Source organism: Kogia breviceps, chromosome X (genome assembly GCF_026419965.1).
Source record: "Kogia breviceps isolate mKogBre1 chromosome X, mKogBre1 haplotype 1, whole genome shotgun sequence".
NCBI classification, from domain to species: Eukaryota; Metazoa; Chordata; class Mammalia; order Artiodactyla; family Physeteridae; genus Kogia; species Kogia breviceps.
This window is the reverse complement of record NC_081330.1, coordinates 41,452,210-41,475,490: the sequence shown is the minus strand read 5'-3', so window position 1 is coordinate 41,475,490 and position 23,281 is coordinate 41,452,210. Positions and strand designations below refer to the sequence as shown.

The 23,281-nt window shown below is 39.2% G+C and overlaps 1 pseudogene; it reads right to left on the bottom strand.

The window, feature by feature from the left end:
- Positions 1-13,471: 13,471 nt before the first annotated feature.
- Positions 13,472-14,407, bottom strand: LOC131747865 (TATA-box-binding protein pseudogene; annotated as a pseudogene).
- Between the last annotated feature and the right edge of the window lie 8,874 nt (positions 14,408-23,281).

The window sequence follows — 23,281 nt, the reverse complement described above, 5'->3', positions numbered from 1 at the left end:
TTAGTTGCTCTGCGGCATGTGGGATCTTAGTTCCCCGACTAGGGACTGAACCTTTGTCCCCTGCATTAGAAGGCTGATTCCGAACCACTGGACCACCAGGGAAGTCACTCACTTTTCTTAAAGAAAGCAGTGTGATAGTGGCCCCTCCCCTTGCATGCCACTCAACAATGACGCCTTTCTTCTATGGGGTCTCGAACTTTTTCCGCAAACTTTCCTGGTTGTGGAACTCCTTACTCCTGTCCCTTCATGCTGTCTTTTCACAGCCAACAGGTGTTCCCTCCCTCTGTCCACGCTCCAAACCCCACGTTCCAGCACCAAAACCCCCTCCGCAGTGGGCGACTCACGACTCAGGCTGGAATGCACAGAGTTGCAGTGTAGACCATGTGTGCAGTACTTACTTTGTCCTGCCTTCCACAGACCTTCTGCTGCATTCTCCTTTGATTCCCCCAAAGATTCTTTTCTGTCTCAGCTGATTTCCCAACCATGAGGGAGTTTTTCTGAGTGCAGGGACCTCCCCTCACCTTCAGCTTCCTGCCAGGGTTGCTGGTCCCTTTTTTGATTCCTCTTTCCTTTTTTTTTCCTTCTTTCTTTCATCCTACCCAGTTGTGAGGGGATTTTTCTTGTGCTTTTAGGTGTCTGAAGTCTTCCACTAATGTTCAACAGGTGCTCTATGTGAATTGTTCCTAAATGTCCATCAACAGAGGAATGGATAGAGAAGACGTGGTACATATATACAATGGAATATTACTCAGCCATAAAAAGAAACGAAATTGGGTCATTTGTAGAGATGTGGATAGACCTAGAGAGTCATACAGAGTGAAGTAAGTCAGAAAGAGAAAAACAAATATCGTATATTAATGCATATATGTGGAATCTAGAAAAATGGTATAGATGATCTTATTTGCAAAACAGAAATAGAGACAGATGTAGAGAACAAATGTATGGTTACCTAGGGGGAAAGGGGGGGGTGGGAGGAACTGGGAGATTGGGATTGACATATATGTATAAAATAGATAACTATGTATAAAATAGGTAACTAATGAGAACATACTGCATAGCACAGGGAACTCTACTTAATGCACTGTGGTGACTTAAATGGGAAGGAAATCCCCCGAAGAAGGGATATATGTGTATGTATAGCTGATTCATCTTGCTGTACAGTAGAAACTAACACCACATTGTAAAGCAACTATACTCCAATAAAATTAATTTAAAAAAATAAAAAAAGAAAGAAAGCATTGTGTTTTAAGCCTATGAAAGATCAGTTTATATTGACTGTAATGTTAAAGTTAAGGTAAAGTTTCATCTTCCTATTGCCTTAAAAATAAAAATAGTTTTCTTAAATTTTATATATAACACAAAATCTGTTTGCTTAGTTAATATCTGACAGTTTCACCTCATTTGACAATTTGGATCAATTGAAACTTACTGCTTATGTCACAATGTGAAAATGTGTTGTGATATCTGCTGTGGGGACAGGACTGGGATGGTGGCAGTCTGCACACCACGTGCTAGCCAGTGCAATCCCTATTCAATGTAACAAACCTCTAAATATGCACCCTTTAAGTCTCCTCTTTCCCAGGTTAATTATGTGCAAGTCGTTTAATCAGTCTTCATGTGGACTTGACTTTTACATCCTTCTTTCTTCTCTTCTTCACTAAACACCCATGACTTTGTCACTGTTCCTCTAGAAATATGGTGGCTAAACATGAAGTCAGTACAAATATGCATTGACCACACTTATAATATTAACAATCATTTCTGAAAATTGTTACCTCTTTTGCCCTATCAATGTTTATTATGTTTCATTTCTGGACATTTCACCCATTTGTCAGGGTCACAGAAAATTCTTACTATGTATTTAAAGATGGTAGACTCATCTAATTTGGTTTTATTTGCAAATTTTGTGAGCATGTTCTTGATTCCATAATTCAGGTAATTAATTCATTAAATCCATTTATTCAGCAAATATACTTGCTGACTTTGTGTCTGGCCCTGATTTAGAATGTAGGAGTTTGGTGGTGAGCAAAAACAGTCACAGCACCTGGTCTTGTGAATTACAATCTAGTAGCAGAAAATCTAAATGTTAAGTCATGCTGGAGGACAGTTTGGCAGTTTCTTACAAAGATAAACATACACTTACCATACGATCCAGCAGTTACAGCCCTTGGTATTTACTCAAAGGAGTGAAAAACATGTCCACACAAAAACCTGCACACAGGGCTTCCCTGGTGGCGCAGTGGTTGAGAATCCGCCTGCTGATGCAGGGGACGTGGGTTCGTGCCCCGGTCCGGGAAAATCCCACATACCGCGGAGCGGCTGCGCCCGTGAGCCATGGCCGCTGGGCCTGCGCGTCCGGAGCCTGTGCTCCGCAACGGGAGAGGCCACAGCAGTGAGAGGCCCGCGTACCACAAAAAACAAAACAAAACAAAAAACCTGCACACAGATTTTTTTTAAAAACATCTTTATTGGAGTATAATTGCTTTACAATGGTGTGTTAGTTTCTGCTGTATAACAAAGTGAATCAGCTATACATATACATCTATCCCCATATCCCCTCCCTCTTGCGTCTCCCTCCCACACTCAGTATCCCACCCCTCTAGGTGGTCACAAAGCACCAACCTGATCTCCCTGCAGTGCAGCTGCTTCCCACTAGCTATCTGTTTTACATTTGGTAGTGTATATATGTCCATGCTACTCTCTCACTTCATCTCAGCTTACCCTTCACCCTCCCTATGTCCTCAAGTCCATTCTCCATGTCTGCGTCTTTATTCCTGCCCTGCCGCTAGGTTCTTCAGAACCTTTTTTTTTTAATATTCCGTATATATGTGCTAGCATACGGTATTTGTTTTTCTCTTTCTGACTTACTTCACTCTGTATGACAGACTCTAGGTTCATCCACCTCACTACAAATAACTCAATTTCATTTCCTTTATGGTCGAGTAATATTCCATTGTAAATATGTGCCACATCGTCTTTATCCATTCATCTGTCGATGGACACCTAGGTTGCTTCCATGTACTGGCTATTGTAAATAGAGCTTCAATGAACATTGTGGTACATGACTCTTTCTGAATTATGGTTTTCTCAGGGTATATGCCCAGTAGTGGGATTGCTGGGTTATATGGTAGTTATATTTTTTAATTTTTTAAGGAACCTCCATAGCATTCTCCATAGTGGCTGTATCAATTTACATTCCCCAAAAAAGTTCAAGAGGGTTCCCTTTTCTCCACACCCTCTCCAGCACTTATTATTTGTAGATTTTTTGATGATGGCCATTCTGACTGGTGTGAGGTGATACCTCATTGTAGTTTTGTTTTGCTTTTCTCTAATGATCAGTGATGTTAGGCATCCTTTCACGTGTTTGTTGGCAATCTGTATATCATCTTTGGAGAAATGTCTATTTAGGTCTTCTGCCCATTTTTGGATTGGGTTGTTTGTTTTTTTGATATTGAGCTGCATGAGCTGCTTGTATATATTTTGGAGATTAATCTTTTGTCAGTTGTTTTGTTTGCGAATATTTTCTCACATTCTGAGGGTTATCTTTTCATCTTGTTTATGGTTTCCTTTGCTGTGCAAAATCTTTTAAGTTTCATTAGGTCCCATTTGTTTATTTTTGTTTTTATTTCCATTTCTCTAGGAGGTCGTTCAAAAAGGATAGTGCTGTGATTTATGTCATGGAGTGTTCTGCCTATGTTTTCCTATAAGAGTTTTATAGCATCTGGCCTTACACTTAGGTCTTTAACCCATTTTGAGTTCATTTTTGTGTATGCTGTTAGGGAGTGTTCTAATTTCATTCTTTTATTTGTAGCTGTCCAGTTTTCCCAGCACCACTTATTGAAGAGGGTGTCTTTTCTCCATTGTATATTCTTGCCTCCTTTATCAAAGATAAGGTGACCATATGTACATGGGTTTACCTCTGGGCTTTCTATCCTGTTCCATTGATCTACATTTCTGTTTTAGTGCTAGTACCATACTGTCTTGATTACTGTAGCTTTGTAGTAGTCTGAAGTCTGGGAACCTGATTCCTCCAACTCTGTTTTTCTTTCTCAAGATTGCTTTGGCTGTTCAGAGTTTTTTATGTTTCCATACAAATTGTGAAAATTTTTCTTCTAGTTCTGTGAAAAATGCCAGCAGTAGTTTGATACGGATTGCACTGAATCAGTAGATTGCTTTGGATAGTATAGTCATTTTCATAATATTGATTCTTCTAAACCAAGAACATAGTATATCTCTCCATCTGTTTGTAACATCTTTCATTTCTTTTATCAGTATCTTATAGGTTTCTGCATACAGGTCTTTTGGCTCCTTAGGTAGGTTTATTCCTAGGTATTTCATTCTCTTTGTTGCGATGGTAAATCAGAGTATTTCCTTAATTTCTTTTTCAGATTTTTCATCATTATCGTATAGGAATGCAAGAGATTTCTGTGCATTAATTTTGTATCCTGCTACTTTACCAAATTAATTGATTAGCTCTAGTAGTTTTCTGGTAGCAACTTTAGGATTCTCTATGTATAGTATCATGTCATCTGCAAAGAGGGACAGTTTTACTTCTTCTTTTCTGATTTGGATTCCTTTTATTTCTTTTTCTTCTCTGATTGCTGTGGCTAAAACTTCCAAACCATGTTGAATAATAGTGGTGAGAGTGGGCAACCTTGTCTTGTTCCTGATGTTACTGGAAATGGTTTCAGTTTTTCACCATTGAGAACAACGTTGGCTGTGGGTTTCTCACATATGGCCTTTATTATATTGAGGTAAGTTCCCTCTGTGCCTACTCTGCGGAGGGTTTTTATCATAAATGGGTGATGAATGTTTTTGAAAGCTTTTTCTGCATCTATTGAGATGATCATATGTTTTTTCTCCTTCAGTTAGTTAATATGGATTATCACATTGATTGATTTGTGTATATTGATGAATTTTTGCATTCCTGGGATAAACCCCACTTGATCACAGTGTATGATCCTTTTAATGTGCTGTTGGATTCTGTTTGCTAGTATTTTGTTGAGGATTTTTGCATGTATGTTTATCAGTGATATTGCCCTGTAGTTTTCTTATTTGTGACATCTTTGTCTGTTTTTGGTATCAGGGTGATGGTGGCCTCGTAGAATTAATTTTGGAATGTCCTTCCCTCTGCTATATTTTGGAAGAGTTTGAGAAGGATAGGTGTTAGCTCTTTTCTAAATGTTTGATAGAATTCGCCTATGAAGCCATCTGGTCCTGGGCTGTTGTTTGTTTGAAGATTTTTAATCACAGGTTCCATTTCAGTGCTTGTGATTGGTCTGCTCATATTTTCTATTTCTTCCTGGTTCAGTCTCAGAAGGTTGTGCATTATTTAGAATTTGTCCATTTCTCCCAGGTTGTCCATTTTATTGACTTATAGTTGCTTGTAGTAATCTCTCATGATCCTTTGTATTTCCTGCAGTGTCAGTTGTTACTTCTCCTTTTTCATTTCTAATTCTATTGATTCGAGTCTTCTCTCTTTTTTTCTTGATGAGTCTGGCTAATGGTTTATCAGTTTTGTTTATCTTCTGAAAGAACCAGATTTTAGTTTTATTGATCTTTGCTATCATTTCCTTCATTTCTTTTTCATTTATTTTTGATCTGATCTTTATGATTTCTTTCCTTCTCCTAACTTCCGTTTTTTTTTGTTCTTTTTTCTCTAATTGCTTAAGTGTAAGGTTAGGTTGTTTATTTGAGATGTTTCTTGTTTCTTATGGTAGGATTGTATTGCTATAAACTTCCCTCTTAGAACTGCTTTTGCTGCATCCCATAGGTTTTGGATTGTCATGTTTTCATTGCCATTTGTTTTTAGGTATTTTTTGATTTCCTCATGGATTTCTGCAGTGATCTGTTGGTTATTTAGTAGTGTATTGTTTAGCCTCCATGTGTTTGTATTTTTTACAGATTTTTTCCTGTAACTGATATCTAGTTTCATAATGTTGTGGTTGGAAAAGATACTTGATACAATTCCAATTTTCTTAAATTTACCAAGGCTAGATTTGTGACCCAATATATGATCTATCCTGGAGAATGTTCCAAGAGCGCTTGAGAAAAATGTGTATTCTGTTGTTTTTGCATGGAATGTCCTATAAATATCAATTAAGTCCATCTTGTGTAATGTATCATTTAAAGCTTGTGTTTCCTTATTTATTTTCATTTTGGATGATCTGTCCATTGGTGAAAGTGGGGTGTTAAGTCCCCTACTATGATTGTGTTACTGTCAATTTCCCCTTTTTTGGCTGTTAGTATTTGCCTTATATTTTGAGGTGGTCCTATTTTGGTGCATAAATATTTACAATTGTTATATCTTCTTCTTGGATTGACCCCTTGATCATTATGTAGTGTCTTTCTTTGTCTCTTATAATAGTCTTTGTTTTAAAGTCTATTTTTTTCTAATATGAGAATTGCTACTCCAGTTTTCTTTTGATTTCTATTTGCATGGAATATCTTTTTCCATCCCCTCACTTTCAGTCTGTATGTGTCCCTAGGTCTGAAGTTGGTCTCTTCTAGACAGCATATATACGGGTCTTGTTCTTTCATCCATTCAGCCAGTCTATGTCTTTGTTTCGAGCATTTAATCCATTTATATTTAAGGTAATTATCAATATGTATGTTCCTATTACCATTTTGTTCATTGTTTTTGGTTTGGTATTGTAGGTCTTTTCCTTCTCTGTGTTTCCTGCCTAGAGACGTTCCTTTAGCATTTGTGGTAACGCTGGTTTGGTGGTGCTGAATTCTCTTAGCTTTTGTTGTCTGAAAAGATTTTAATTTCTCCATCAAATCTGAATGACATCCTTGCTGGGTAGAGTAATCTTGGATGTAGGTTTTTCTCTTTCATCACTTTAAATATGTCCATCCACTCCCTTATAGCTTGCAGAATTTTTGCTGAAAGACCAGCTGTTAACCTTATTGGGATTCCATTGTATGTTATTTGTTGTTTTTCCCTTGCTGCTTTTAATATTTTTTCTTTGTATTTAATTTTTGATACTTTGATTAATATGTTTGTTGGCATGTTTCTCCTTGGATTTATCATGTATGGGACTCTGTGCTTTCTGGACTTGATTAAGTGTTTACTTTCCATATTTGGGAAGTTTTCAACTATAATGTCTTCAAATATTTTCTCAGTCCCTTTCTTTTTCTCTTCTTCTTCTGGGACCCCTATAATTCGAATGTTGGTGAGTTTAATGTTGTCCCAGAGGTCTCTGAGAGTGTCCTCAATTCTTTTCATTCTTTTTTCTTTATTCTTCTCTGCAGTAGGTATTTCCACTATTTTATCTTCCAACTCACTTATCCGTTCCTCTGCCTCAGTTATTCTGCTATTGATCCCTTCTAGAGAATTTAAAATTTCATTTCTTGTGTTGTTCATCATTGTTTGTTTGCTCTTTAGTTCTTTTAGGTCCTTGTTAAACGTTTCTTGTATTTTCTCCTTTCTATTTCCACGATTTTGGATCATCTTTACTATCAATATTCTGAATTCTTTTTCAGGTAGACTGCCTATTTCCTCTTCATTTTTTAGGTCTGGTGGGTTTTTACCTTGCTCCTTCATCTTCTCTGTGTTTCTCTGTCTTCTCATTTTGCTTAACTTACTGAGTTTGGGCTCTCCTTTTCGCAGGCTTCATGTTCGTAGTTCCCCTTGTTTTTTGTTTCTGCCCCCAGTGGCTAAGGTTGGTTCAGTGGGTTGTGTAGGCTTCCTGGTGGAGGGGACTAGTGCCTGTGTTCTGGTGGATGAGGCTGCATCTTGTCTTTCTAGTTGGCAGGTCCATGTCTGGTGGTGTGTTTTGGGGTGTCTGTCACCTTATTATGCTTTAGGCAGCCTCTCTGCTAATGGGTGGGGTTGTGTTCCAGTCTTGCTAGTTGTTTGGCATAGGGTGTCTAGCACTGTAGCTTGCTGGTCATTGACTGGAGGAGGGTCTTGGCATTGAGATGGAGATCTCTTGGAGATTTTCGCCATTTGATAGTATGTGGAGCTGGGAGGTCTCCGGTGGACCAATGTCCTGAACTTGGCTCTCCCACCTCAGAAGCACTGCCCTGATGCCTGGCCAGAGCCGCAAGACCCTGTCATCCACATGGCTCAGAATAAAAGGGAGAAAAAAAGAAAGAAAGAAAGGATAAGATAAAATAAAATAAAATAAAGTTATTTAAAATAAAAAATAGTTATTAAAATAATTAAAAATTAATAAAGAAAGAAAGAAAGAAAGAAGAGAGCAACCAAACCAAAAAACAAATCCACCAATGATAACAAGCACTAAAAACTATACTAAAAAAAAGAAAAAGAAAACAAAAAAAACCCAGACAGACAGAACCTTAGGACAAATGGTAAAAGCAAAGCTATACAGACAAAATCACAAACAGAAGCATACCCATACACTTTCACAAAAAGAGAAAAAGGGGGGCTTCCCTGGTGGCGCAGTGGTTGAGAGTCTGCCTGCCGATGCAGGGGACACGGGTTCGTGCCCCGGCCCAGGAAGATCCCACGTGCCATGGAGCGGCTGGGCCCGTGAGCCATGGCTGCTGAGCCTGTGTGTCCAGAGCCTGTGCTCTGCATCGGGAGAGGCCACAACAGTGAGAGGCCTGCGTACCGCAAAAAAAAAAAAAAAAAAAAAAAATGTATATATATCATTGCTCCCAAAGTCCACCTCCTCAAATTGGGATGATTTGTTGTCTATTCAGTTATTCCACAGATGCAGGGTACATCAAGTTGATTGTGGAGATTTAATCTGCTGCTCCTGAGGCTTCTGGGAGAGATTTCCCTTTCTCTTCTTTGTTCGCACAGCTCCTGGTGTTTAGCTTTGGATTTGGCCCCGCCTCTGCCTGTAGGTTGCCTGAGGGCGTCTGTTCTTTGCTCACACAGGACTGGGTTAAAGAAGCAGCTGATTCGGGGGCTCTGGCTCACTCAGGCTGTGGGGAGGGTGGGGTACGGATGCGGGGCAAGCCTGCGGCGGCAGAGGACAACATAACGTTGCACCAGCCTGAGGCACGCCATGTGTTCTCCCAGGGAAGTTGTTCCTGGATCCTGGGACCCTGGCAGTGGCGGGCTGCACAGGCTCCCAGGAGGGGAGGTGTGGATGGTGACCTGTGCTGGCACACAGGCTTCATGGTGGCTGCAGCAGCGGCCTTAGCATCTCCTGCCCGTCTCTGGTGTCCACACTGATAGCCGCGGCTCGCGCCCTTCTCTGGAGCTCCTTTAAATTGCGCTCCTAATCCCCTCTCCTCGTGCACCAGGAAACAGGGAAGAAAAAGTCTATTGCCTCTTTGGCAGCTCCAGACTTTTTCTCGGACTCCCTCCTGGCTAGCCGTGGTGCACTAACCCCTTCAGGCTGTGTGCACGCCGCCAACCCCAGTCCTCTCCCTGCGATCGACCGAAGCCCGAGCCTCAGCTCACAGCCCCTGCCCGCCCCGGCGGGTGAGCAGACAAGCCTCTCGGGCTGGTGAATGCTGGTCGGCACCGATCATCTGTGCAGGAATCTCTCTGCTTTGCACTCCACAGCCCTGTGGCTGTGCTCTCTTCCATGGCTCCGAAGCTTCCCCCCTCTGCCACCTGCAGTCTCCTCCCCGAAGGGGCTTCCTAGTGTGTGGAAACCTTTCCTACTTCACAGCTCCCTCCCACTGGTGCAGGTTCCGTCCCTATTCTTTTATCTCTGTTTTTTCTTTTTTCTCTTGCCCTACCCAGGTACGTAGGGAGTTTCTTGCCTTTTGGGAGGTCTGAGGTCTTCTGCCAGTGTTCAGTAGGTGTTCTGTAGGAGTTGTTCCACATTTAGATGTATTTGTGGGGAGGAATGTGATCTCCACGTCATACTCTTTTGCCACTTTGAAGCTCCTCCCAATAGTTTAGATTTTGAAGGCCATACAGTGTTTGTCTGAATTACTTAACTCTACTGTTGTTGCATGAAAGTAGCCATAGGTAATATATAACAAAATAAGCCTGACTTTGTTCTAGTAATGTTTTATTTACAAAAACTGCCAGTGGGTTGGGCTGCAGTTCACCTACAGGCCATAATTTCCTGACCTCTGGTCTAAGTACTCCAGTTAAATGGCAGATTGTCAGATTTCATTGATAAAAAACACTTAAGAAACTAGGAGTAGGAGGGAAATTCCTCAACTTGATAAAGGACATCTATGAAAGCCCCACAGCCAGCATCATACTTAATGCTAAAAGACTGGAAGGGAAGCTTTCCACCTAAGATCAGGAACAAGACAAGGGTGTCTATTCTCATCACTTCTACTTAACATTGTCTTTAAGGTTCTAACCAGGACAAATAGGCCAGAAAATGAAATAAAATGTGTCCAGATTAGAAAGGAAGAAATAAAATTATTGCTATTCACAGATGACATGATCTTGAATATAGAAAATCCTAAGGAATCCATTAAAAAACTATGAGAACTAATAAACAACTTCAGCAAGATTGAAGAATATACAATCAATATATTAAAAAACATTTGTATTTACATACATTAGCAACAAATAATCCAAAAAGGAAACTACAACAGCATCCAAAAGAATAAACACTTAGAAATAAATTTAACAAAAGTTCAAAACATATCTATAAAAAACAACAAAACATCATTAAAATAAATTAAAGATCTAAATAAATGGAATGACACCCCATATTCATGGATTAGGAGATAATGTCAAGATGGGAGGCTTCACTTTGTCTCTTCACATGGACACTATTTCAAACCTTTTGCTCTCTCATCAAGCCTCCCATATCTCCTCCTTTACTTTCACTCCCATCTGTTGGCCGTGATTTGTATTTTATTGAGAAATTAGAAACCATTACAGAAAACTCTCACTTCTTTCCACCATCAAGTCTACAATCCTATCTGTACTTTCACCCATATTTTCCTCTTACTTTCTCTTACAACTGAGTAAGCATCCATCCTCCTACCAAAGGCCAATGTCTCACATATGCTTTGAAGGTTATCCCTCTTACCTCCTAAGAAACTTGCTCTTCGACTTAATTATTCCCTCTCTCTTTTGTATCAATTTCTCTGTTTCTATGCAATCATTTCTATCAGCATAAAAATCTCCTACTAGTCCCATTCTTTTAAAGAAAAAAAGTTTTGAATCTAGGTCATCCTTCAGCCACTGTTCTGCTTCTCTGATTCCCTTTACAACAAAACTTCCCAACCCACTTGTCTGTAGTTGATGTCTCCACATCCTCACCTCTTCATTTCTCCTCAGCCCACAATTTTCCAGCTTCCATCGCCATCATAGTTCTTGAGATACTGTTCTTCCCAAGGTCAATAATTACCTCAGTATTGCCAAGTTCAACAGTCACTGCTTTGTTTTCATTTTACTTGACTCCTCAACAGCACTCCTTTCTTCTTGAAATATTCTCCTCATGGTTTCTGTATTAGTCAGCCCAAGCTGCCATAACAAATACCATAGACTGGGTGGTTTAAACAACAGAAATTTATTTCTCACAGTTCTGGAGGCTAGGATGTTCAAGATCAAGGTCCAACATGGTTTGAGTTTTGGTGAGGACTCTCTTCCTGGCTTGCTGATGGCCACCTTCTCACTGTGTCTTTATATGGATATATATATGTACATATGGGGAGAGAGAGAGAGAGAGAGAGAGAGAGAGAGAGAGAGAGAGAGAGAGAGAGAGAGAGAGAGAGGGAACGACCTCTGGTATCTCTTCCTCTTCTTATAAGGACACCAATCCTATTAGATTAGGGCCCTACCCTTTTGACCTCATTTAACCTTAAGTACTTATTCAAGACCCTGTCTCCAAATACAATCACGTAAGGGGTTAGGGTTTCAACATATGAATTTTGGAGGAACACAGTTCAGTCCATAGTAGCTTCTGTAACACTAGTCTTTCCTGTTTTTTGTTCCTCCCTCAGCTTATTGCTCTACCTCTGGTTCCTTTTTTGGCTTCTCATCCTATAAATGCCTCTTAATGTTGTCATTCCTCCATACTCTTTATGGACCCTCTTCTCTTGCTACATTCTCTCCCTAGCAAATGTTCATCAGTTCTCATGGATTCAAATACCATCCAATGTTGATGATTTTCAAATTTGTATTTCCAGATTTTCATATCCATCTGTCCACTTGAAATTTCCACTTTGATATCTCATAGTAATATCAAAAAACATGTTGAAAAGTGAAACTATTGTTTTTTTTTCTACCAAACTTGCTTCCCATCCACAATCTTCCCCACTCCAGTTAATAGCATCATCATCCATCTACAATTTTTCTAGCCAGATACTTATGAATTCCTTGATTCCTTGCTCTGAAATCTTGATTTGCTTTCCTCTTGCCTTACTCTTCCCTGAAACAGATACACCAGCCAATCATGTCAATTGTAGTGCCCACATATATCTGGGATCCACCTCTGACTTCTACTGACACTATCTTAGTCAAGCCACACATGAGTCACTACAAAAGAATCCCAACTTGTCTCTCTGGTTCCATTCTTGCCTCATCTAATTCATTCTTCACTCAGCAAAGTGATTTTTAAAAATGTTAAATAAAGCATGTTACTTTATTACATAGATCTATTCGAAAACTTTCTATTACACTTTGGATAAAATTCAGAGTCAGGTATCATGACCTGTTAAGGCCCTGCATGATTGGACCTCTTTATATTTCGACATCCTCATCTTCTGCCATTCTCCACATCATGTACTCTTCTTCAGGCACACTGGTCTTTTTCTCACTTTCTTAAACAAGGCAGTCCCTTTTCTATTTCAAGGTCATTATGTATGCTGTTCTTTCCATTTATAGTGCTCCTCACTGACTTTTCTCAAGGCAAACTCCCTAGATCTCAGCATGAGGGTCTCTTCCTCAGGAGATCTTTTCTCACCTTGTTTTTTGTTTTTTCACTTTTATAAACAGCATTTATTGTACAGAGTACTCTGAAGGAAGAAAAATATGTACAGCCATTTGTTTTCATTAATACATTTCTATTCTGTCCTGCAATACTGTAAAGGTGGAATGTGGCACAAAAATAACCCCTAGGAGTTACAAATTAGAAAACAACGCTTTAAAAACAGATTTTTACTTTTCTGGTAGAAATATAAAAACTGTGGTTTATAGGGGAGAAATTAAACAAAATAAAGTCCAATCAATTGTTGAGGTGGCTTTAATACTTAAAGTTTTGTCCCTTAAACCCACCTGTCAACAGCAGTAAGTGTTAAAATCTAAATATAAATAAATGGGCAGCTCTGCCCAAATAGCAGCCCAGTTCGAGCAACTTACAGTAATGCTTTGGTGTTCTCTGTGCAGAAATAATACCCCTTCCTGACATCGTTATGAGGTACACATGCAGAAGAGCTTCACTTCATGCTTCAACCTACAACCAAACATCCATCCTCTCATCACATGGGGCCGTCCACAACACCACTAAATGTACCAAAACTGATGTGTTAAAAAAAAAAAAAACAGCAGAAACTAACACACTATTGTAAAGCAATTATACTCCAATAAAGATGTTTAAAAAAATTAAAAAAACAAGTGGATGGGGGAGGCAGGAATAGATGACAGCCATTACATTGTCTTCCTGAAACCCTTTAGAATAGGGTAGATGTTCTCAAAGGCTTCATAAATTTCTGCTCTGACTTTAGCACCTGTTAATATAACTTTTCCAGAAACAAAAATAAGGAGAACAATTCTCGGTTTGGTCATTCTGTAGATTAAACCAGGAAATAACTCTGGCTCGTAACTACTGAACTGTTGGTGGGTAAGCGCAAAGCCTTCTAACCTTATAGGGAACTTCACATCACAGCCCCCGCCCCCCATGTTCTGAATCTTGAGGTCCAAGTACTTAGCTGGAACACCCAAGTTCTGTACAACCCTGGCATATTTTCTTGCTGCTAGTCTGGACTGTTCTTCACTCTTGGCTCCTGTGCACACCATCTTCCCAGAAATGAATATCAGTGCAGTGGTCCGGGGCTCTCTTAGTCTCATAATTACAGCAGCACAAACCACTTGGGATTATATTCAGCATTCCCTGCACGAAGTGCAATGGTCTTTAGGTCAAGTTTACAACCAAGATTCACTGTGGATACAATATTTTGCAGCTGTGGCACAATCCCAGAGCTCTCTGAGACTGGCGTGGCAGGGGTAATAGGGGTCATGGGGGAGGGATACAGGGGAGTGGTGCCCGGCAAGGGTGCGGTTGTTAAGAGTCTGTGAGTGGAAAAGCTGTGGTGTCTGGCCCGAGGCCCCCTGGGTTGCCTGCTGGGACATCGACTGCTGAACAGCTGCCATTGCCACCTGCTGCTGCTGCTGTCTTTGCTGCTCTTCCAATATAGACAGACTGTTGGTGTTCTGAATAGGCTGTGGAGTCAGTCCTGTGCCATAAGGCATCATCAGACTAAAGATAGGGATTCCAGGAGTCATGGCACCCTGAGGGAAGGCCAGGCCCTGGGCATAAGGTGGGAGGTTGTTGTTCTGATCCATGAGGTTCATTTTCTTCTTGGCAAATCAAAACCCTTTGGACTGTAAATCGCCTCAGCATTCAGTCTTTTCCTAGAGCATCCCCAGTACACTCTTCTTAGTGACTTCCTTAACTCTCTGGGTTATCTTCATGCACACCAAGAAACAGTGTTGCTTATCCTCAGAAAAGAGAGTTGTTTGTAGCATCTCCTAATTTTTTGGTCAAATTTGATATTTTTTTGATATAATCACTGGAGTCACTACAGAGATAACTCTCACATTCTTATCAGGAATAATTTCCTCCATCTTTGCCTCCTATAACTCTATCTCAACCCCTTGATTGTTTATTTTGTTAACATTTACAATTTACAATACTTCTATTCATGTATTTTGCTTTGTTTAATGTCAGTATCCCCCACTAGACTGCAAGCTCCATTTTTGTTTGTCTTGTTCACTGCTGATTTCTCAGGTCCTAGCCTGGAATAAAATGAACTCTCCGTAGATAATACTTGTTGAACAACAAAAAATAAAATAAGAAGCATGAGGGATTCCTTTCATAGATTTTTGCAGTCTAGCCTAATGAACACAGGAACCTCTGATATCAAATTCAGCCTTCTGAGCAATGAGTAGTCCTTCCCAGGCCCACTTTACCTCTAAGGCGATTCAACATGGCTCTGTTTAGCCAAGGTCCTTTAAGGTCTGTGGAAGAAGGTTCTGAGCCTGGAGTCTATGAATAGGATTGGTGGTTTATGAAACCTCTGAAATTGTATATAGTAATTTGTGAATATGTTAATCTGTGTATTTTTCTAGGGAAAAAATCTACAACTTTGATCAGATTCTTAAAGGAGTTCACGACCTAGAAAAAGTTAAGAATCACTCGCCGAAGGGTCTTTTCCTGGGATAACTGCCAGCCAGAAGTCCCGAACTGCTCTGATTAAAATGTAATTGGAGAATGTAGCTGAAGCCACTATTTCCTTTGAGCTTTTCCTGGAGCTATGATCAGACCTGCTTGAGCCTTCCCTGGATTTGGGGTACATTTTTGGCATTATATAATGTGCCTCAAATCTTATCTAGTCATGCTCTGCCCCCAGTAACCCACATTGACCTGGTTGCTGTTTCCTGCCTAATCTTAGATTCTGACCAGACCTGTGCCAGTGTCACAGCCATGCTGATATAACCAGCACATCCTTTTGTCTGACTCAGTTCTGTCAGGGATCTTCACTGGTCTCAGACTGATGGATCAGAATTATCATGTCATTGACAAAGACGATAAAGTAGGAGTGGAGGGAAAACTGATTCAAGAACTCAAGATCAGAAAGCAAATCTGATCATATGAGTCACATTGGGGTTTGTCTGATCATATGAGTCACTTTGGGGCGTTGTGAAATGCAGATAAAACAGATTTTATCCACCCTGACCTACTAAATCAAAATCTTGAGGGGAGTGGTGGCCTGGAAATCTGTATCTGAACAAACTCCCACTGTGGGGTGAGTGTTACGATCAGGTAATTTTGGGAAACTTTATGTCTACATTGTAATTCATCAGTTCATCTTGACACTTGACTCTCACAATCACAATTTATGACATTTTAATTATTGGAAATGTTCATATTTCACAAAATTAATTAGGTAGAGAATTTTGAACACTGTATGAAGGCAAAGTTGTGGATTTAGTCTTAATCATTCAATTTACTCTAATTTATGTTCAAGCTGAAATATTACATCTTCTCAATCTGTGTCAAATTGCTCTGTAGCTGATTTTCATCAGGGTTCTTTTTAGTATGACATTGGTTTTCCCCAAAATCTGAGGACCTATAGGTTGTGGTTTACCCAGTTTATACTCAGGAACTTTTTCACGAAGAATTTAAACATTCCTTTATTTAGCTTGACTTTCACCACTATTAAGTCATCTTTGTATAAAGATCACTTTTATAAAAATTGAGCCTCATAACTCGTACTTTCCAAATGAGGAAATGGACACTCAGAGAAGCTATTTGATTCACCCAAGATCACAGAGCTGTTTAGTAGCAGGGTCAGAGCATAAAGCTGTTCAACTATTCTGTGTTGATTGAGCACTTACTTTATCCAGGTCAATGAACTCACTGATGGGTATACAAAGATACAAAAGACTTGGTCCCTGCCCTGAAGCCCAGGTCTTCAGATTCCAAAATGAGTCAGGTATCCTGAAGATGCTGGGCCACTGCTAATATCACTTGAACTTCATTAGAGAAATTTGCTTTTAATTTTGACCCTTCTATTTATCAAAACAATTTTGGGACTGTGGCAGGAGAAAGAGAGGTTATGCACTATTATCCTAGACACATGTTTCTTTTGGTCTGTACAGCACTTACATTTTCTTAAATTATCAGTTAAAATTGGGAGAGTTCACATTTAATATCTAGATTTCTGGATTTTCTTTAAAAAAATACCAAAAAATCTGGCCTTACTGGACCAATGTTCCCTTGTGGCAGTAATTCTCTGGAGATGAGGGACTGCTGCCAAATATTTATGGGCTGGTGCTAGCAGTTCGCATAGCTCCTAACCAATACATTGCACACACTCCTATTGCCTACCTAACCCCTGGAGCATTTAAGTTTGCTAACCCTGTCCACTAACTTCTGGGGCTACCAATTGCTGTCTGAACTGTTCCTGACAGCAGATGGCAGAAATAAGCTGTGTAATTTCCATTTCCCCTACAAGTAGGAAAGATGTACTATAGCAACAATCGACTTCAGAAGCTTTTCTTTTTCCCTCTAAAAACAAAACAAAACAAAACAAACAAACAAACAAAAAACAACCTATGGTCACTAGATTTTAGCTGAGCCATATTTTGACAAAGTAAGTGGTGAGAAAGGGATTTGGTGCCAATTGTAGCAACAATTGACTTCAGAGGTTTTTCATTTTTCTTCTTAAAAAAGAACCCTAAGGTCATAAATGTAAGACCAGATACTATAAAACTCTTAGAGGAAGACATAGGCAGAACATTCCTTGACATAAAATGCAGCAATATCTTTTTTGATCTGTCTCCTAGAGTAATGGAAATAAAAACCAAAATAAACAAATGGGACCTAATGAAACTCAAAAGCTTTTTCACAGCAAAGGAAATCATAAAGAAAATGAAAAGACAACCCACAGAATGGGAGAAAACATTTGTAAACGATGCTACCGACAAGGGAATAGTCTCCAAGATTTACAAACAGCTCATGCAGCTCAATATCAAAAAAACAAACAACCCAATCAAAAAATGGGCAGAAGACCTAAATAGACATTTCTCTAAAGAAGAGATACAGATGGCCAACAGGCACATGAAAAGATGCTCAACATCATTAATTAATAGAGAAATGCACATCAAAACTACTATGAGGTATCACCTCACGCCAGTCAGAATGGCCATAATCAAAAAGTCTACAAACAATAAATTCTAGAGTGGAGAAAAGGGAACCCTCCTACACTGTTGATGGGAATGTAAATTGGTATAGCCACTATGGAGAACAGTATGGAGCTTCCTTAAGAAACTAAAAACAGAGCTACCATATGATCCAGCAATCCCACTTCTGGGCATAAATCCTGAGGAAAACTTGGTTCAAAAGGATACATGCATCCCCATGTTCACTGCAGTGCTGTTTACAATAGCCAAGACATGGAAGCAACCTAAATGTCCATCAACAGATGAATGAAAAAAGATGATGTGGTATATATATATATATATATATATATATATATATATATATATATACACACACACATACATATATATACACACACTGCACACTGGACTATTATTCAGCCATAAAAAATAATGAAATAGTGTCATTTCCAGCAACATGGATGGACCTGGAGATTATCATACTAAGTGAAGTAAGTTAGACAGAGAAAGACAAGTATCATATGATATCACTTATATGTAGAATCTAAGAAAAATGATACAGGTGAACTTATTTACAAAACAGAAACAGACTCACAGACTTAGAGAATGAACTTATGGTTACTGGGGGGGCAGAGCGTGGGGGGAGGGATAGAATGGGAGTTTGGGGTTGACATGTACACACTGCTATATTTAAAATAGATAACCAACAAGGACCAGCTGTATAGTACAGGGAACTCTGCTCAACACCATGTAACAACCTAAATTGGAAAAGAATTTGGAAAAGACTAGATACATGTATATGTATAACTGAATCACTTTGTTGTACAGCTAAAACTAACACAACATTATTAATCAATTATACCCAATATGAAATTAATAATTTTAAAAATGAAATTAAAATTAAAAAAAGAAAAAGGGGAAAAATACCCCTAAGTTCATTATATTTTAGTGGAGCCATATTTTGACAAAGTAAGTGGTAAGAGAGGGATTTAGTACCAGTAGTGAAAAGTAGCACATTGTGTGCAGCAAGAATTTAGAAAGCATCAATTGAATAGCTAGTTACCAGCAAAATAATCCTGAAACTGAGAGGTAGGGCAAGCTGGCTTGCAGCAGCTTGTTGGGAACCTCTTCTCCACACTATATACAAAAATGAGCTCAAAATAAGTCATAGACCTAAATGTAAGAGCTAAAACTTTAAAACTATTAAAAGAAAATACAAGAGTAAATCTTTTCTGACTTTGGATTAGGCAGTGGTCTCTTAGACATGACACCAAAAATGCAAGCAGCAAAAGAAAAAGTAGTTAAATGGGACTTCATCGAACATCAAAATTTAAAACTTTTGCACTTCAAATTATATCATCAAGAAAATGGAAAAACAACATGCAAAATGGGTGAAAATTTTTGCAAATCATATGTCTCATAAGGAACTTGTATATAAAGGACTCTTACAACTGAACAATAAAGAACAAATGACCTAATTAAAAAAAAGTCAAAGGATATGAATAGACATTTCTCTAAGGAAGATATACAAATAGAAAATAAGCATATAAAAAGACATTCAACCTTATTAATCATCAGGGAAATGCAAATAAAAACCACAATGAGATACCATCTTACTCTGCACAGGATGGCTTAAAAAAACAGACAATAACAAGTGCTGACAGGGATGTGGAGAAATTAGAAACCTCAAGCATTGTTGATGGGATTGTAAATGGTTCAGCTACTTTGGAAAACAGTTTGGGTATTCCTCAAAATGTGACCTAGCAATGCCATTCCTAGATATATAGCCAAGAGAAAAGAAAACATATGTTCACACAAAAACTTGTACACAAATATTCATAGCAGTGTTATTAACAATAGTCAAAAGGTGGGACAACCCAAATGCCCATTAATTGGTGAGTGGATAAACAAAATGTAGAATATCCTTACATGGAATAATATTCCGTTACAAAAAGCAATGAAGAACCAAACATGTTATTATATGGATAAACCTTGAAAAATTATGTTAAATAAAAGAAGACAGACACAAAATGATTCTATTTATTTGAAATGTCCAGAATAGGTAAATATGTAGAAACAGAAAGTAAGTTAATGGTTGCCAGGGCCTACAAGGAAGGGAGATCAGGATTGACTGCTAAAGTGTACAGGGTTTCTTTTTGGGGTGATGAAAATATTTTGAAATTAGATAGTAGTGGTGGTTTAACAGCTCAAGGGATATACTGTAAACAACAGAATTATATACTTTCAAAGGTTGAATTTTATAGTATGTGAATTATGTCTCAATAAATTGTTATTGTTTAAAAGGGCACATTAGCTATTAGTTTCCTGCAGTGCTTTAGGATCAACTGTAAGAAAATCACTTTTTTAATATTTAAGGGATATTGTTTAGTGTGAGCAATTTATGGGTGATGGAATGTGAGTTAAAGCAGCTATGGCTGTGGCCCAGACCCCCTTCTCTGTCTTCTGGAGGGCAGTAAGCTAGGGGAGAGGACAACTGGCAGCAAGGAAAAATGGGAAAGTTGGAGAGAAGGAGTCCAAAGTGAGAAGCCTACCCTGGGGTTGAAACTACCTTACTCTCAATAGATGAAAAAGATGAGGTCATAGAGCTTCCATCTGTCTTTGTGAGACATCAGAGATCATCCTGATAATAGTGTCCTTCCAACAAAAATAGAGCATGAACAAAGTACATTTCTCAGCAAGGCCAAAGATAGGCAGGTCTTGTTGTTAGGGATTGCCTGACCAGAATTTTCTCATTTCACCCTAAATCTACTGAGTTCCACTGAGTTCACACAAACACACACATACACACGCATACGTGCACGCACACACACACACAGAGCGAGAGAGAGAGACAGAACCCAACATTTTGTGATGACCAAATTAATTATTTTGCTGGAGAAAATGATGGCATGGCTCTCAGCAGGCTCCAGCAAAGCTAAGCCTAAAGCATCAAGATTCTTAGTCACCCAGACTGCAAACCCTGTTGTTAAGATGGCCCTCTTCCCTCTCTTGGTCTCTCATCCATATCTACTTAGTCATCATGGTCTATTGATTTATGTTTCTCATCTAATGTACCTCACATCTGTCCCTCTGTTTTCAATCCTCTTACCACTCTATCAGACCAGATGCTCATCAGCTCATGCCGGAAAAACAACTGAACTAACTAATGGGGAGAAAATAAAAGTATCTGTTTAAGAGCTAACTAACTAAAATTTTCCTCTTCGGGGAAGAGATCTGTGTTTGTTTTAGCAAATGCTTTGATGGATCATTTTGATTGCTCAAAGATTACCCTTGGGGCATGGTTGGAATAAACCTGGAGCTAAACATCTCTGCTTGAGAAAGTAGCAGTAATGCCAGAGTTTGGGTATTTGTGATCTGAGGAAAACTAGGGAAAAGATTGAAAGATGGAGAAGGAGAATTGAGCAGCATTGAGAAAATGCAAGCCGTATTAGAATGGCTAAGGAACTTTCAATGTGAGAGATATTTAATATTTAATTTTAAGTTGTTTGCTGTTGTACTGTAAATACTTGGTCCTTCAGTGAAATCTGTGAGCTCACAGCTATTGGTAGTATATGGGAAAGTGAAGAAATCAAGGAGTGAGCAGGAAGGCAACACAGTACAGAAAAGGAACCGTATATCCAGGAGGCATGAGAAGAGAATGAGAACATAGTAGAAGTAGAAACTCAGACATTGGTGACCAGAATTAATATAAGCATCAAACCTTCCCCAGAATATCCTAAATCGTAAAGGGCACAATTGCCCCAGCAAGCCAGCAGGCTTAGGGCCTTGCAGGGCCTGAATATCACACTAGCCCTGATTGTTGGTTACTTACTGCTCTTCCAGTTTCACTCTTCATCCCTCCTCACTTTCCCCATGCTTTGTGTCCAAGGAGGAAATCGACCTATATTGACATCATTAATGGGCTACCTTATATAATGGCTTTCTGTTGGGTTCCACCATTGAGAAGCCCTGGTAGGAGATATGAGGAGAGTGAGGTCAGGGTATTTATTCACTCAACTCATTCCCTGTAGGGTCACAGTGGGATGGCTAAGCACAGTACCTGATAGATGACCCTCTCAACATCTCTCTCTCTCTCATCAACTAACGTCCCACACTTCTCCCTCTCTTTCCTCCTCCACTCCTCCAGTTCTAGGAGGGGTAATAACCCTACTTTTATTTGTCCTTGGGTACTTTACCGTTCCTTGAGATATCCCTACACCCTACTCACAACTTTGTTAAGAGTCCCTCCCTTTTTTTTTGCTGGCACCCTGACTAATACACTCATTAGGCCTTTACATCCATTATCTTAGTTAATTCTCACCACAACTCTATGAGGTAGATATTACTATTAACCTTATTTTACAGGTGTGAAAATATGAGGCAAGGAGAGGTTAAGTAACTTCTCTGAGGACCTTCTGACTCTGGGGCTTCAGCTTCTATACATGTTATTTTTTTTTCCCACTCCAATAATAACCCTGCATCGAGGCTCTAAGCCATCTGATACACTAAGGCCAGATTATTCCTCCTAAAACATTCATGTAAGGCCCTCTAAGAGCTGGCTCCTATCTACCTTTTATCTCCCCTATACTTTCCCTCTGTACAAGCCTCCCAATCCAGTTAAACTGGACTCTTCAGTTTTCCCCAAGCATATGATGTTAGTCCTACTTTATCATTCTACTTATAAGGTACCCCAAGCCTACTCTCCTCACCCCCATTCTATCTCCTTCTATGGTAGTTTCACTCTTCCCTTTCCTTTAGCTGAAATCCTCCCTTCTCTATAGAGTCTGGCTAATCCCAGTCTTGCCACTTTCTAGTTAGGTGACCTTCAGTGAGTCATGCTAACTTCTTTGAGTCAGTGTCCTTAACTGTGAAATTCATATCAATTGCTGGTCTACTGATCTCAAAATACTTACTAATACTAACTGATCTCAAAGTGGCTCAGCAATGAGGCCACCCAACCTAGGAACCCTTTTCTTCACTAGCTTAATCAAGATTTTCACAAGTGATGTCTTATGCTGAATATTTGCCAATCTTTTTATGGTTGCATAGCATCTGAACCCCCTTCATGTATGGGGGAGTTGTCTATTGTGTGTATCTTGGTGGAAGAAAGTGTCCTGCCTCTCACTACAGAGCTCAAAAGAGCCCAAACATTCTTACTTCCTGCTCTCAACAGCTAAGATACAGACATATGACCTAGGCTCAGCCTCATGACCTAGGTGTTTAGCTCCTTCTCAAGACTTTTTTTAAACTTTCTATTTTATATTGGAGAATAGTTGATTAACAATGTTGTGTTAGTTTCAGTTGTACAACAAAGTGATTCAGTTATATATATACATATATTTATTCTTTTTTAAAAAATTTATTCTTTTAAAAATTCTTTCCCCAATTAGATTGTTACATAATATTGAGCAGAGTTCCCTGTGCTATACAGTAGGTCCTTGTTGGTTATCCATTTTAAATACAGCAGTGACTTTTAATATGCAGGAAGTGGATACAGAGGGACTTGGAAATTTTTCACTAGCTATAGTTTCA